Here is a 12,994-nt window from a genome sequence, read left to right as displayed (position 1 = left end):
AACCATTTTATGAGTTTAGTTGAAATTAGATTGAGTTGAGGGTGTTATACCTTGCTATATTCTTTGTGTTTACTATTTGAGTAAGAGTATTTTGATGATATAAGGCTATACAAATCAAACTCAAGTCCTGATTGAAACTAAAATTGATTTTGACACATCAAACCTCACTTCTAAGATACATATATTCATGTTGTTAAGTTCTGTGCTATGTTTTTTGCTACTGTTATGTAGTTAAATTGTTCATCCTTTCTTAAACCACTGCATAATACGTTTTGAGCAAGTGAAATATGACTTATTGAGATTTTTTGTGCTGAGAACTAAGCTGTGCTCAGACTGCTTCGGGGTTTGAATCCTCAAAGCTAACTAATCACTGATAGTTGAGAAAATGGCATGTTCTATGTACTGAAGCTCTTATTGTTGGGTTTAAATAAATAATCCACATGTAGAAATCAAGAATATTACAATTAATTAAATAGGGAATTTAGGTTCGTACCTGATTGATGATTAACGCACATATACCTTTGAGAATTCCTTATGGCCCTTTGAGAGATCTGGAAAAAAAAAAAAAAGAGCGTTTTACCCCCTTCTGGAAGTTGTCGATACGATAGGATTGAATAAGGGTTTTAAAACCCCTATATATAACAACAACAAGGGGGGACGGCTTCTCTACAAACAAGTATATCTAAGTCTCCCTTCCTATCATGGAAATTTAGATATTAATGGTTAAAATTAAATCACACTAAATAAGTTGGAAAACCACAATCCAACGGTATAAAACTATACTGCCAATTAGACCACAAAATTGAAAAGTACAACCCAATCCATCAAGTATCAATAATCACATTGCAATCTTATTTTTAGAAAGCGTAGTGCATAGGACCATAAAATAATTTTTATTATTTAAATATATATATATAATTCCAACAATCTCCCACTTGGTCCATGCACTCTAAGTTTTATAAAATGACACTATAGATTGCAACACACTTTATAAAAATCGAGTGGCCACTCATTTTTTATTTAGAAAACACAATTATCGAAATTGATGGATTGAAACTTTAAAACACTATCCTCTATAAATTTCCTCAATAGTGGATCATGAATACATAGACAAGTAATATATTAGTCTAAACAAATCCATAGTCTCAAAACTAATTCCATCTAGGATTCAAGCAAATATAGTGGTTTTTATTATATTTCATGAGATGTGCAAACTGCATGGGGTCTAAACGCACACCTCATTATCCGTCCTGCTTCATACCATCGCGGTATGTCACCTGAACATATTACAGCAAACCGCCAACCTTCTGTTCAGTGTGAGGGTTTACCGATATGGAGCCAATCCCATATCTAGCCCAAGCTATCCATCCTACTTCATACCATCGTGGTATATCACCTGAACATATTACAGCAAACCGCCAACCTTCTGTTCAGTGTGAGAGTTTACCGATATGGAGCCAATCTCATATCTAGCCCAAGCTATCCACATGGAGTGTGAAAAAACTCCCACAGGCAAACTTTAATATTTATGTTTGGATTTACCAATGTGGTGTCAATCTCACATCTAGTCCAAACAACCTCATAAGTGTATTACCACTCCCAGACAAATCTTATGTTTGGATTTACCGATATGGTGTCAATCTCATATCTAGCCTAAATAACCTCAAGAGTGAAACACCACTCCCAGACAAACATAATAGCACGTGCATAAACCATATATATCAAGATAATAATAATCATACATCATAACTTTATTTTGGATACAAATAACTATCACCATAAGGCGTAAACTGGAGGAAAAATAACTGTCACCATAAGGCGTAAAGAAACTAACTGTAATGTAGCATATATAAAAGAAATACCAGACATCATACCATCATGACTCTCGAACACCTATTCGAATCCCGTGCTCTTTAAATACTTTATTATCTTCGGCTGAAGACTTTAGTAAAATGATTTGCAACAATCTTTCTGTAACCATATAAGAAAATCTTAATGACACTTCAACCTTAACCTTCTCACGCTTGAAAATGTACTTTATGTCAATGGGCTTACTACACTTGATCACCCTTAAATTGTTTCCTATACTTAATTAATATAAGCCTTTAGAGAAAGTCCAAGTATTCTTATAGCGTATTCTCTATGGATCCTAATGCCAAGGATATACTTTGCATACTCATGTCCTTCATGTCAATTCTTTACATAAAATTCTTAATATCATGTATTACATGAATGTTATTGCTACCTTGCAAAATATCAACAAATAGGACAAGGAAAACAAAGTGACTCCAATTGAACTTAAGGTATATGCATTTATCCATAACATTCTCTTTGAACGTACAATTAGTAACCACTGTATCAAAAATTTTGGATACTACTGCTGTAAAACTTATTTAAGCCATAAATGAGTGATAATGAAAGAATGACTCTTAAAGAGTCCTTTAATGAAACTGGAAAATAATCTCAAAGAAAACAACACTTCACTTTTACTTAAGCACTTGGCCATTTAGTTTATCTTATATCCATCAAATACCGCAAATCACCAACTACAGCACACTTCCAAGCTCTAGAAGATCTCTTAAGCTAAACAGGCTTAGGAACTAGATAACTGAAAGAAAACTTGCAAAGAAGAAATAACTAATTGAGTGGGAATAACTGAAAAATGGGAACATGAGCTTTAACTGAAACCACTAAAGAAAGTGGAATGAATCCAGGAATAAATAAAATAGATGCTGAAAAAACTTTTCTACAAAAGAAACTACAATATTTTAAACTCCCACTAGATTCACCACTCTCATTAAATATGCATGACATATTTCAATAATCTCCATAGGTCAACAGGATAGTAAAATCTTGAATCCTTTAATCTTTCAAGATGCCCAATAACATAATCATTGACAGTGCGAGTATCAAGCTCCTTAATATCTGCATTATGTAACTCTATCTCTATAAAACATCTCCACAATTTCTCTTTTCTGTAACTTTATTTTGCGCAGGAGAACTAGGCGTGGTGTACTGTAATACAATGCATTGATCTTTAAGTATGTACTGAAAGTACTACGATTTACACCATCCTTACCATTCTACCATTAAAATTCACCACCTTAGTCCGATCTTCAAACCATAATCTTTATACGAACTACTTTTAACTTTAGTCTAATAAATTTTACACATATCAAGTGCTTCAGATTTCTGGTGGATTAAGTATACAATCATACCTTAAGAACCTATCAATGAAGATAATGAAATACATTTACCGCAAACGAGTTACAATAAGAAATGGGCCACAAAATTCAGTATAAATATAGTCTAAAAGACCAAATAACCGACTAACCGCAAAATTGCGTTTCTCTGCATCTATCCTTTGATACAACCAACGCATAAAATTTGTGACCCAATAATCTCATCCTTGACCAAGCGTTCAAGTCTCTTTGGAAAGACATTCCCCAATATCCTATGCATAGCATAGATAAATCCTCTTTAACCAAAGCACGATTTTATTCTGAAGGTATCGAGTCTATAGATAAACAAGAAACAGGTAAGATCACATCCGGATCCATCTACCATGTAACTGTACTTTTACTAAGTTTGACTCAAATATTAACATGGCAATTTTCTTTCATACTTGTTTTTCTTTTCACCACAATAGCCTTTTCTTTTTATGCCTTTTATTTCTACAGAATAAACATTTATCATTCCATGATCAATGTCTTTTCATGTATTGTTCTGTCTTTCTTTATTTTGTTTAGTCTTATACACTTTCTTGCCACCTAGTTTCTTCTTCAAACTATTCTTACTGTCACGGCAAGATGAGCTCACTCAGTTTTAACACCCTTGAGTCACTCCCCTTCAATCATACAAAGTGCAAATAGCTGGTCAATGCCACATTTAACTTCTTATGAATTATAATTCACCTTAAAAAACTGAAACAATCTAAGTAGAAAATAGATCACCATGTGGATTAATTAACTTATTAGCAAATATGATTCTCTACTTCCTCAAATCATTAACCAGCTTGCACATCTTATAGATGTACTCCCTAACTGAACCATTACCATCATATCTCACTAACATAATTATGTCAGATAATAGTATTGTACTTGTTTCTTAATGCCCATTAGCTCTTTCTTGATAAAATCAAGAAGCTCCCTGGCAGTATCAAAACTAGAATACCACCATAAATAATATCACCAATAGAAGCATAAATTAACCTAGTGGCATGGTAGTAACTTTAGTACACCTAAAATTGTAACAATGTTCTACCTAAGAAGACTCCGCACTGGGCATATGGGTTTCTTCCTCAAAAAAATATAGACTCGTGGTCTAAGAAACCCAATATAATATCAAAATATGTCTTCTAGGCAATATAATTTTAACCATTCAATAGTTCAATCCCTATGAGCTATCTTTAAATTGCGGAAGCGTCTGTAACCAGAATAAATGTTATATTGAATAACACCACATAATCAACATATAAAACAATACGTCATAACTTTAGGGATTATTACTTTAATTCGTGCTTGGAGTTTTAAGCCGAATTTCTCATGGTGTTTTACTATGTGCAAAACTGTCCACCCTGCGGGAACAAATAAAATGCCATCTAAAAATCACCTTTTGGAAGAATTTTAGATTGTACTTTACCTCCCAAACCTGCGATAAAATCTACATAGATCTATTTGATTATACTTGCATTATTGCTAAACACTTCCACTACCTTTTGGCAAGAAGGTTATTTAGTTATAATCCAAACACTCTCAAATATTTTACTCACTTATCCCACACTAAGACATTGATCACCTTTTGGCAGAACAAACGCACTTATGTAAGTAAGTGCATTGTAAGACCTCAATAAGATCAATGCCTTAAAATTTAATAAAATAATAACCTCCATGAGCGTGTCACCTTTTGGCAGACAGCACCCACTTTAGCTATTACCTTTGAAACGGTCACTTTACCGGTCTTCCTAAACTCCAAGGAAAAACCTAAACTGAAGTTCCATTTATTTAAGTTAAACAATTTCTTTATAATGCACATAAACTAAACCCAAATATTATGGAACACTTAATTTCACCGTAATATAAATGGCTTTAATACAAATAAAATAAAGCCCCCTCATACATCTTAAGAAATTATAGTAAACAATATAATAATAACATCCACTTCAATCGAAATTTTTAAAAAAATCTCAATTCTTTATATACTTTAATTAAAAGAAATCTTAAAACATGATGCATGCATATTATATTTCTGATAAATAATTTTTTTTAAAAAAATACTTAAATCTTTAACTCAATTATGACACACCCCAATCACACCTATTACAGGCGGTGGAATAACTTTTAGAGAAAATTTATCATATATATTATCTGCCTATATATCAGTACTTGTCTAAGTACCTTGATGAGGTACAGAACCAGTACCTTGATGAGGTGCAGAACCAAACATATCTATATTTTAGTGCTTGACACTTGTCCCACTAATTCAAATCATAATAGATGCTAAAAGAAACTTGAATATATATATATATATTTGAATATATTATGGAGATAAGTCTTTTGGAATTGTCCAACACTATTTTGCAAAGTTCGGTCACAATTACCCGTACACACATTTTATGGTTATCAAACCAACCATACAAACTTTCTTTACATACCCATCTCGTTCGGCGTGCACAAAAATTTGCATACAAACTGATTGCATGCAAAAAAAAAAAAAATACTTGAAACTTTTCCATATAGAATTTGCTATTTAAAGACATAGAGCGCTAAAAAAAAACAAGTCACAAATCTTTAAATCACAAGTTCACACCACTGACACTATTTCCGGTATTCACATCATGAATTGTGACAATAATTTCGTGACCAAATCTCAACACAAAATAGGCTAAAATATAGGTAAAATAATGCACGAAAAAACTCATTAACTTTTGTTTTGTTAAAGCCTGGCTCTTGATTTCCATGTGTTCTGATGGTAAGTCCTTTGACAGTATTATTAACTGAAATTTTAGCTGAGCCAACTTCAATAAAGGTGGTATTTATCTTCATATAAAATATAATATAAAATAAAACCCTTAATTTTATTTATTTACTTTTGCACTGCCATAGATTATGGACTCCCATGAAAGACACATGTAGAAAAGGCACCTTAATATATATTCATTCAGCTTTTGATAGCCATCACACACAGTGACACGCGCGCGCACACAGAAAAACAAAACAAGACAAGGCACCTTAATATATATACATTCAGCTTTTGATAGCCATCACACACAGTGACACGCGCGCACACACAGAAAAATAAAACAACTACTTTGGAAGCTACTTTCAACTATTGGAACGAAGGTAAAGGCAGTCGGGCTAATTCGACTCCTTACGAGCAAGACTCATGTACACAATTTGCTATCACATGATATGATATTATCCGTTTTGAGTCTGAACTCGCACGGTTTTGCTCTTGAACTTCACCCTAAAAGGCCTCATACCAATTGGAGGTGACACACTTACATGTAAGTACTTCACCTTTCTTCTATCCAAGCGATGTGGGACTGTGCACCCATAACTCGCCAGTGTGGTAGCCTAATAGTGCCTCTCGCACCCGTCCACGGCACACTCGCCCACAAGGTCATCACAATCCACCTCCCTTGGAGGCCCGACGTCCCCGTCGGCACACTTCCGGCTGGGTCAGGCTCTGATACCAATTGTTGGGTTTAAATAAATAATCCACATGTATAAATCAAGAATATTACAATTAATTAAATAGGGAATTTAGGCTCATACCTGATTGATAATTAACGCACATATACCTTTGAGAATTCCTTATGGCCCTTTGAGAGATCTGGAAAAAAAAAATAGAGCGCTTTACCCCCTTCTAAAAGTTGTCGATACGATAGGATTGAATAAGGGTTTTAAAACCCCTATATATAACAACAACAGGGGGGGACGGCTTCTCTACAAACAAGCATATCTAAGTCTCCCTTCCTATCATGGAAACTTAGATATTAATGGTTAGAATTAAATCACACCAAATAAGTTGAAAAACCACAATCCAACGGTATAAAACTATACTCCCAATTAGACCACCAAATTGGAAAGTACAACCCAATCCATCAAGTATCAATAATCACATTGCAATCTTATTTTTAGAAAGCGTAGTGCATAGGGTCATAAATAATTTTTATTATTTAAATATATATATAAAATTCCAACACTTATATCTTGTTGTGTTCATTGTGTCTGTCATATGTGAGAGTGTATTTAGTTGAGTAAAGGTTATGGAAGTTAAAGTTAGGTTTATGGTGAAGCTGCATTGTGAATTAAAGTTAGGTTTGTGGTAAAGCTGCATTGTAAATTGACATCTCAAACCTCAGACTCTATAAAAGTTAAACTAGGGTTTCAACTGTGTTCATCTTTGAGTAGTGATCTCACTCTTATTAGTTTTAAGAGCCATTTTATAATGTTGTTATATATGTTTTCATATATTTGAGGAGCTATGTGAGCTCAGGAGGTCCAAGCAAGGGTGCTTAGGGCAGGAGGAGTGTTGTATACACTGTGGTGAGCTAAGGTGTGTGTGTAGAGTATGAGACAACTGAGTGTGTATTAACTTGCAACACAACTAGTGGATTTACATTGAGAGGTGTTTCCTTGTAAAATCTTGTGTCTCAGTGATTGTCATTATGGTTCCAAACATTTATAACAAACTGTGATCACAACACTTCAAGTAAACCAAAAAATTGACTAAGTGTTGAAACAAGTATTTAAAAGAAGTGGAAGAACCAATTCACCCCCTTCCCCTATTGGTTAATCACTTGTTTATTTATTTATTTTAAATGTACAAATACATCGATCCCTTTGACCATTTTTTAACAAAAATTGACATAAAGTAAATTTGATATCCTTATTTTGCCCTTTTCCCTTTCCATACTGCCATTCTCACAATATATATATTAAAAACAATAACAAACAGTAGACAACTAAACAAAATCACTATGCAACAAATTACTATAGATTTTTTCTACGGGTCTTTAAGTTTCATGAAATTTTTTGGTTAAAAATTCATTTTAGCCTGGGAAATATAGTCAAATATAGTCATTTTAACTTGGGAAATATAGTCAAATATTCATCTCAGTGCATAGTCTATTAATATGATCATTTAGCTGCATGGATACGTGATGGTTTGATCAAATTAAAAATGAACAATAAAATTCAAAGTGGGGAAGAAATTTAGAGTAGAAGTATGATATTTTCAAAGAATGCATTGTTCATTAGTTTGGAGTTTTGAGAACAAAACAAAAAAAAAAAAAAATGTTGCACACAATTAGAAACAGAAAAACACATAAATATAGGCATATAAGTCTCAGTTTATAAACATTCTTCCATGATATAATATAATGATGGCTTCTTCATAGATTTTAATTCTTTTTTATTTTTTGTTATGTCATGACAATTATATCGCTTTCTATATTCTTTTCCTCATTTTAATCATTTTCTTTTCCTTTTTGTTTAGTCTAGTTTATGTAGCAGAAAGCTGTGTATTATTTGCAAGAAACAGGGTCACAAGGAACATGGTTACTTTGAATCCACAAAGGAGTAGAAATTTAAAAGAAAAATATGATATTGTACGTATTGATAATTGAATGAGTGATCTACTCTACAGTAAATGTATTTATGAATAAAACCCTAATCAACAAAGGAAACTAGCAGTATAAAGAAACTGCTCAAAATCAAACTTGTCCAAAAATTATGTAAAAATAAAGTACAAAACCTAATTGCTAAAAACTACTAAATACGAAAAATAAAAGTAATTCGAATCCATTTAGTCTTCTAACAAAAATCTTGAAATATTCAAAATTGGGAAAACACAATTCCCAAGCCCTAAATGATTGAATTCGGCTTAAAGACGCCCCACCTTAGCAGCAAAGCTTCTGATTTTTATGAGTTAGGCCGTTTCCTATTAGAATAGGGTATTTTTAGGTCAAAATGGACTTGTAAACATATATTATCCCAAAAAATATTGCTCAGCCTAGTCGTTTGACCTTTTTACGGCCCAAATGGATTCCAAAGTGATCTGCAATCTGTTCTATATCATCTATCCTTCACTATTAATTGGTTTAGACAAGTTAAAAAATAGAGATATATCAAATATTATAGCAAGAGAATTCCTTTCAATCAAAACCAGAAGATGTATATGAAAGTTCTGTGAGGTATATATATTTTGTGATTGGCTAATTTCATTATCAAAATGAGTCCGATCAAGTTGTAATTCTGAGTTTAAAATTCATGTTTGAGATCGGAAGTGCAATTGAAGATTTGTTCATGGTCGATAGCTTGAAGATTGTGAAAAGGTAAGATGATAAGCACTGAAAAGAATGCATTTAAACCCTTTAAGCTTAGGTATTCTAGGACCTTTATCTATCTTACTTTCCCGTTTTAGACTAATTTCGTGTTATTGCCTTTTTCAGGCGCTTATCCCCAAAATAAGTTAATTCAGCCAAATAGGAGCCTAAAAGAAACAATCTCAAGTTAAATGGAAAAAAAGAGCAAAGTGAAAGCAGAATGAAGCAAAGTGTGGAAAATTAACAAGTTCGATCGATCCAACATTCCTTCGATCGATTAGAGAAAGATTGATCTAAACATTTCAAGATGGATCCAAGCCTTTGTCCTTATCCAAAAAAATCTCATCATCTTCGATCGATCCAACCTTTCTTCGATCAATCGAAAATATTTGATCTTATCCTCACCTACCACCCCACCTACCACTTTTATCTCTTTCCCAAAATATCCCAAAATATCTCAGAGATTTGTCTTTATTCAAAAGGCGCCGCCAAGGATGATTGATCTCTGCAGTATTCGATGGATCTCTGTAATACCCCTAGTTTTAAAAGGGATATAATTGAAATTTTATTATTTATTTTATTGTTTTCATTATTTATTTTATTATTTTTAGGTGCTTACGTGGCTATGTGTTTTGATGGTTTCTTGTTTTATGTGAAATTGAATTACGTGTTGTGTGAATTGATTTGTTGGTTTTAACTTAAGTATATGTTTAATTTTTATTTAATTGTTTAATTGTAAATTTTAGTTAGATTAAATGTCTATTTTAATTGTTTTAGTTTAAAAGAATGGGCTTGGACAGTAGTGATGGACCAACCGTTTGGATCTCATGGACTATTCGAATAGGAGGATAATGGATACAGTTAATACCCATAGATGTTTATACATATATTTTAGGGTATATGTATATGGGGTAAATCTAATTAATATGATTTTAGGGTTTTATGTAAGTATGAAATCCGTAGCCAACTTATATATTATATATTTTATATTTTCTTTTCTTTTCTTTTCTTGTATTATTAGCCGACTTAGTTATTGGATTGGAGTTAGGGTTTTATTTAACTTATATAAATATGCACGAGGGTCTGCAATAGGGTTTTGGGAAAACCCTTATAGCAGCAGTAAGTGATGTCTGCAATAGGGTTTTGGAAAAACCCTTATAGCAGAAGTAAGTGACGGGAGAATACAGAGAGGTTTTTGAGAGAAACTGAGAGATAAGAAGCTAGGGTTTTGGCCAACGAATTAGGCCAGACCAAGGAGGAAGGTTAAGGGCTATTCGAGGGTTAGAACCGGAGCAGAGGAGTCCTTGACGGTAGTCGCGATCGCCGGAAAAACTTAGGAAGACGGCGACGAGGTTTTTATTCAAAAACCGCAGAGGTAAGTTCTTTTTTTTTTTCTCTCTCCCGTTAGCCTGTGTTTTGTGCATATCTAGATGGTCTCCAGGGTTTAATTAAATGGTAACTAAACCTTGCATGATTGGTTTACATTAAATTAAGCGACTGTGTGAGTTTTGGTTTACTCTGTAACTATGCTTGCAAATTTAAGTCCCAGTTTATGTTAACATGTAATGAATCGGTAGCAGTTTTAAGTCATTATAATTAACTTAAACTGTCAAAAAAAACCATTGGGATGCATCTGGATATTCTTTAGACTCTTAGGAGCGGTATTCATGGAGAGCAGAAGGGCTAAAAATGGCCGGAAACGCAACAAACAAAGTGAGGAAATGCAGAACTCTGAGAGAGGGAGAGAGAGCCGGCTCCCCTCTTTACAGAGCCAGCTCCAAGGGTTAGGGAGCCGGCTTTGGGATGCTTGGAGCTTGCTCCATCTTTTTTAAAGCAGGCTCTATGGTGTTTTATACGTACTGGGTTGATTTTGGGGTGTTTTTGGACTGTTTATTTGCACTGTTTGACTAAAAATTTGTTATTCTGAACTGTGTTGAATTATTGAGATGAGCTTAAACATTAATTCATGGAGTATTAAAGCCCTAGGATACATCAACTTATTTATATGCTAATGTTTTAAACAGTAGGAAAATCTAAAACAAGTCACATGCTGTTCACATGTGTAATGGATAGGAAGGATTTAATTGCTCAAACTGTGTCTAGCAATTAAAAAGGGTTGGAACATGGATTCCAAACATCATATTATGCTATATTGGAGCCACATTGAATAAATTAATGTCTTTGTGCTCATAGATTTAACCGTAGGAAAGTTTAACCAATTTTGCAGACTGTTAACGAATAAGCAGTATTAAATTGGTCAATTTTATTTTAAAATTTTAATGGACTGTAGAATGATTTACGAATCATGTTCTGGATGCATGGTAGAGTCATATACATGGTTATCTTGGATTTTATTTGATGAATTAACAAATTATATTCTATTAAATTGCATAGATGTTCTGGATGTATGGTAGAGTCATATACAGGTTGGATTTTGTTATGGTTATCTTGGATTTTATTTGATGAATTAATAAATTATATTATATCAAATTGCATGGATGTGAGTCTGGATTTTAATTGCAGAATTGTTAAATCACATTCTATCAAGTTCATGAATGTATTCTGGATTTTAAATTGACAAACTGTTAAACTTTGTCTCATCAGTTACAGGGATGGATTTTGGATTTTAAATTGACAAACTGTTAAATTTTGTCTCGTCAATTACATGGAAATTATTATGGATTTTAGTTAATAAACTGTTTAAATTCTGTCTTTATTAATTATATGGATTGTGTGAATATTATTTGATGTACTGCTTGAAATGTTGCATTGTGTATGGATCATTTGCATGATATGCACCGGTATAAGACGATGGCATATAGAGGGACGAATTAGATCAAAATGTTAATTCCTATTAACTAAAACAGTTAAATCCTACATGGTTTCATGTCATGTCAACTAAAACAGTTGAACGACATACTGGATGGCTATTTATATTTCTGTATTAGGAAGGATAGGGATTTAATTAAAACATTTAAATTCTAATTTATGTCGTGTCTGGACGACGAACAGTTGACCGACACAACATTTTATTTGGATGGAATTTATATATATATAATTTATGTTAGTCTGTGTGGCAGAACAAGCTGAACGACTAACTGGATTTCTTATGGATGAATTGGATCGGACTTTAAATATATATTTATGGTACCGCAGTATGAGCTTGAGTCTCAAGATCATCGGTTAGGGAGCGTATATGCAGTAAGATGCGTAGCTGGCTATGGTGGTTGAGGTATACCCTGTTAGGTTTAGGTAGTTATGCCCACTCAGGTGTGTTTTGCATATTGCCTTCTATTTAGGTTGAGACCCTCATCATAGTTCAGTGATAGTCCTGTAGTGTGTGTGTGTGTGTATATATATATATATATATATATATATAATTACAGATTATATAGATATAGTTGAGACATCTAGGATGTATCTGCGTATCGGGTCTCTGTTTGGACTGTAGTTAAGATAGAATTTATTCGTGGGCCTGACCCACTATTATTTTTCAGGTAACGGACGGTTCTAGGTCTTAGAGCTTGTTCGTGCTGAGCAGAGACGACTACTCAATCTTCCGACGACGTAGGAGTTTCTTTATGGTTTTTTTTCAGTTGTTGTTTCCAATGTTGGAATTTTATTAGGGGTCTACCAGATGGATTCCCGAGTTGTATTAGAATG

The sequence above is a fragment of the Cornus florida genome, unplaced genomic scaffold (genome assembly GCF_030987335.1).
Source record: "Cornus florida cultivar Cherokee Brave unplaced genomic scaffold, ASM3098733v1 CherokeeBrave_3.0.0_Hap2_Chr05, whole genome shotgun sequence".
Classification (NCBI taxonomy): domain Eukaryota; kingdom Viridiplantae; phylum Streptophyta; class Magnoliopsida; order Cornales; family Cornaceae; genus Cornus; species Cornus florida.
The sequence above is the reverse complement of the archived record's forward strand: the minus strand, read 5'-3'. Positions refer to the sequence as shown.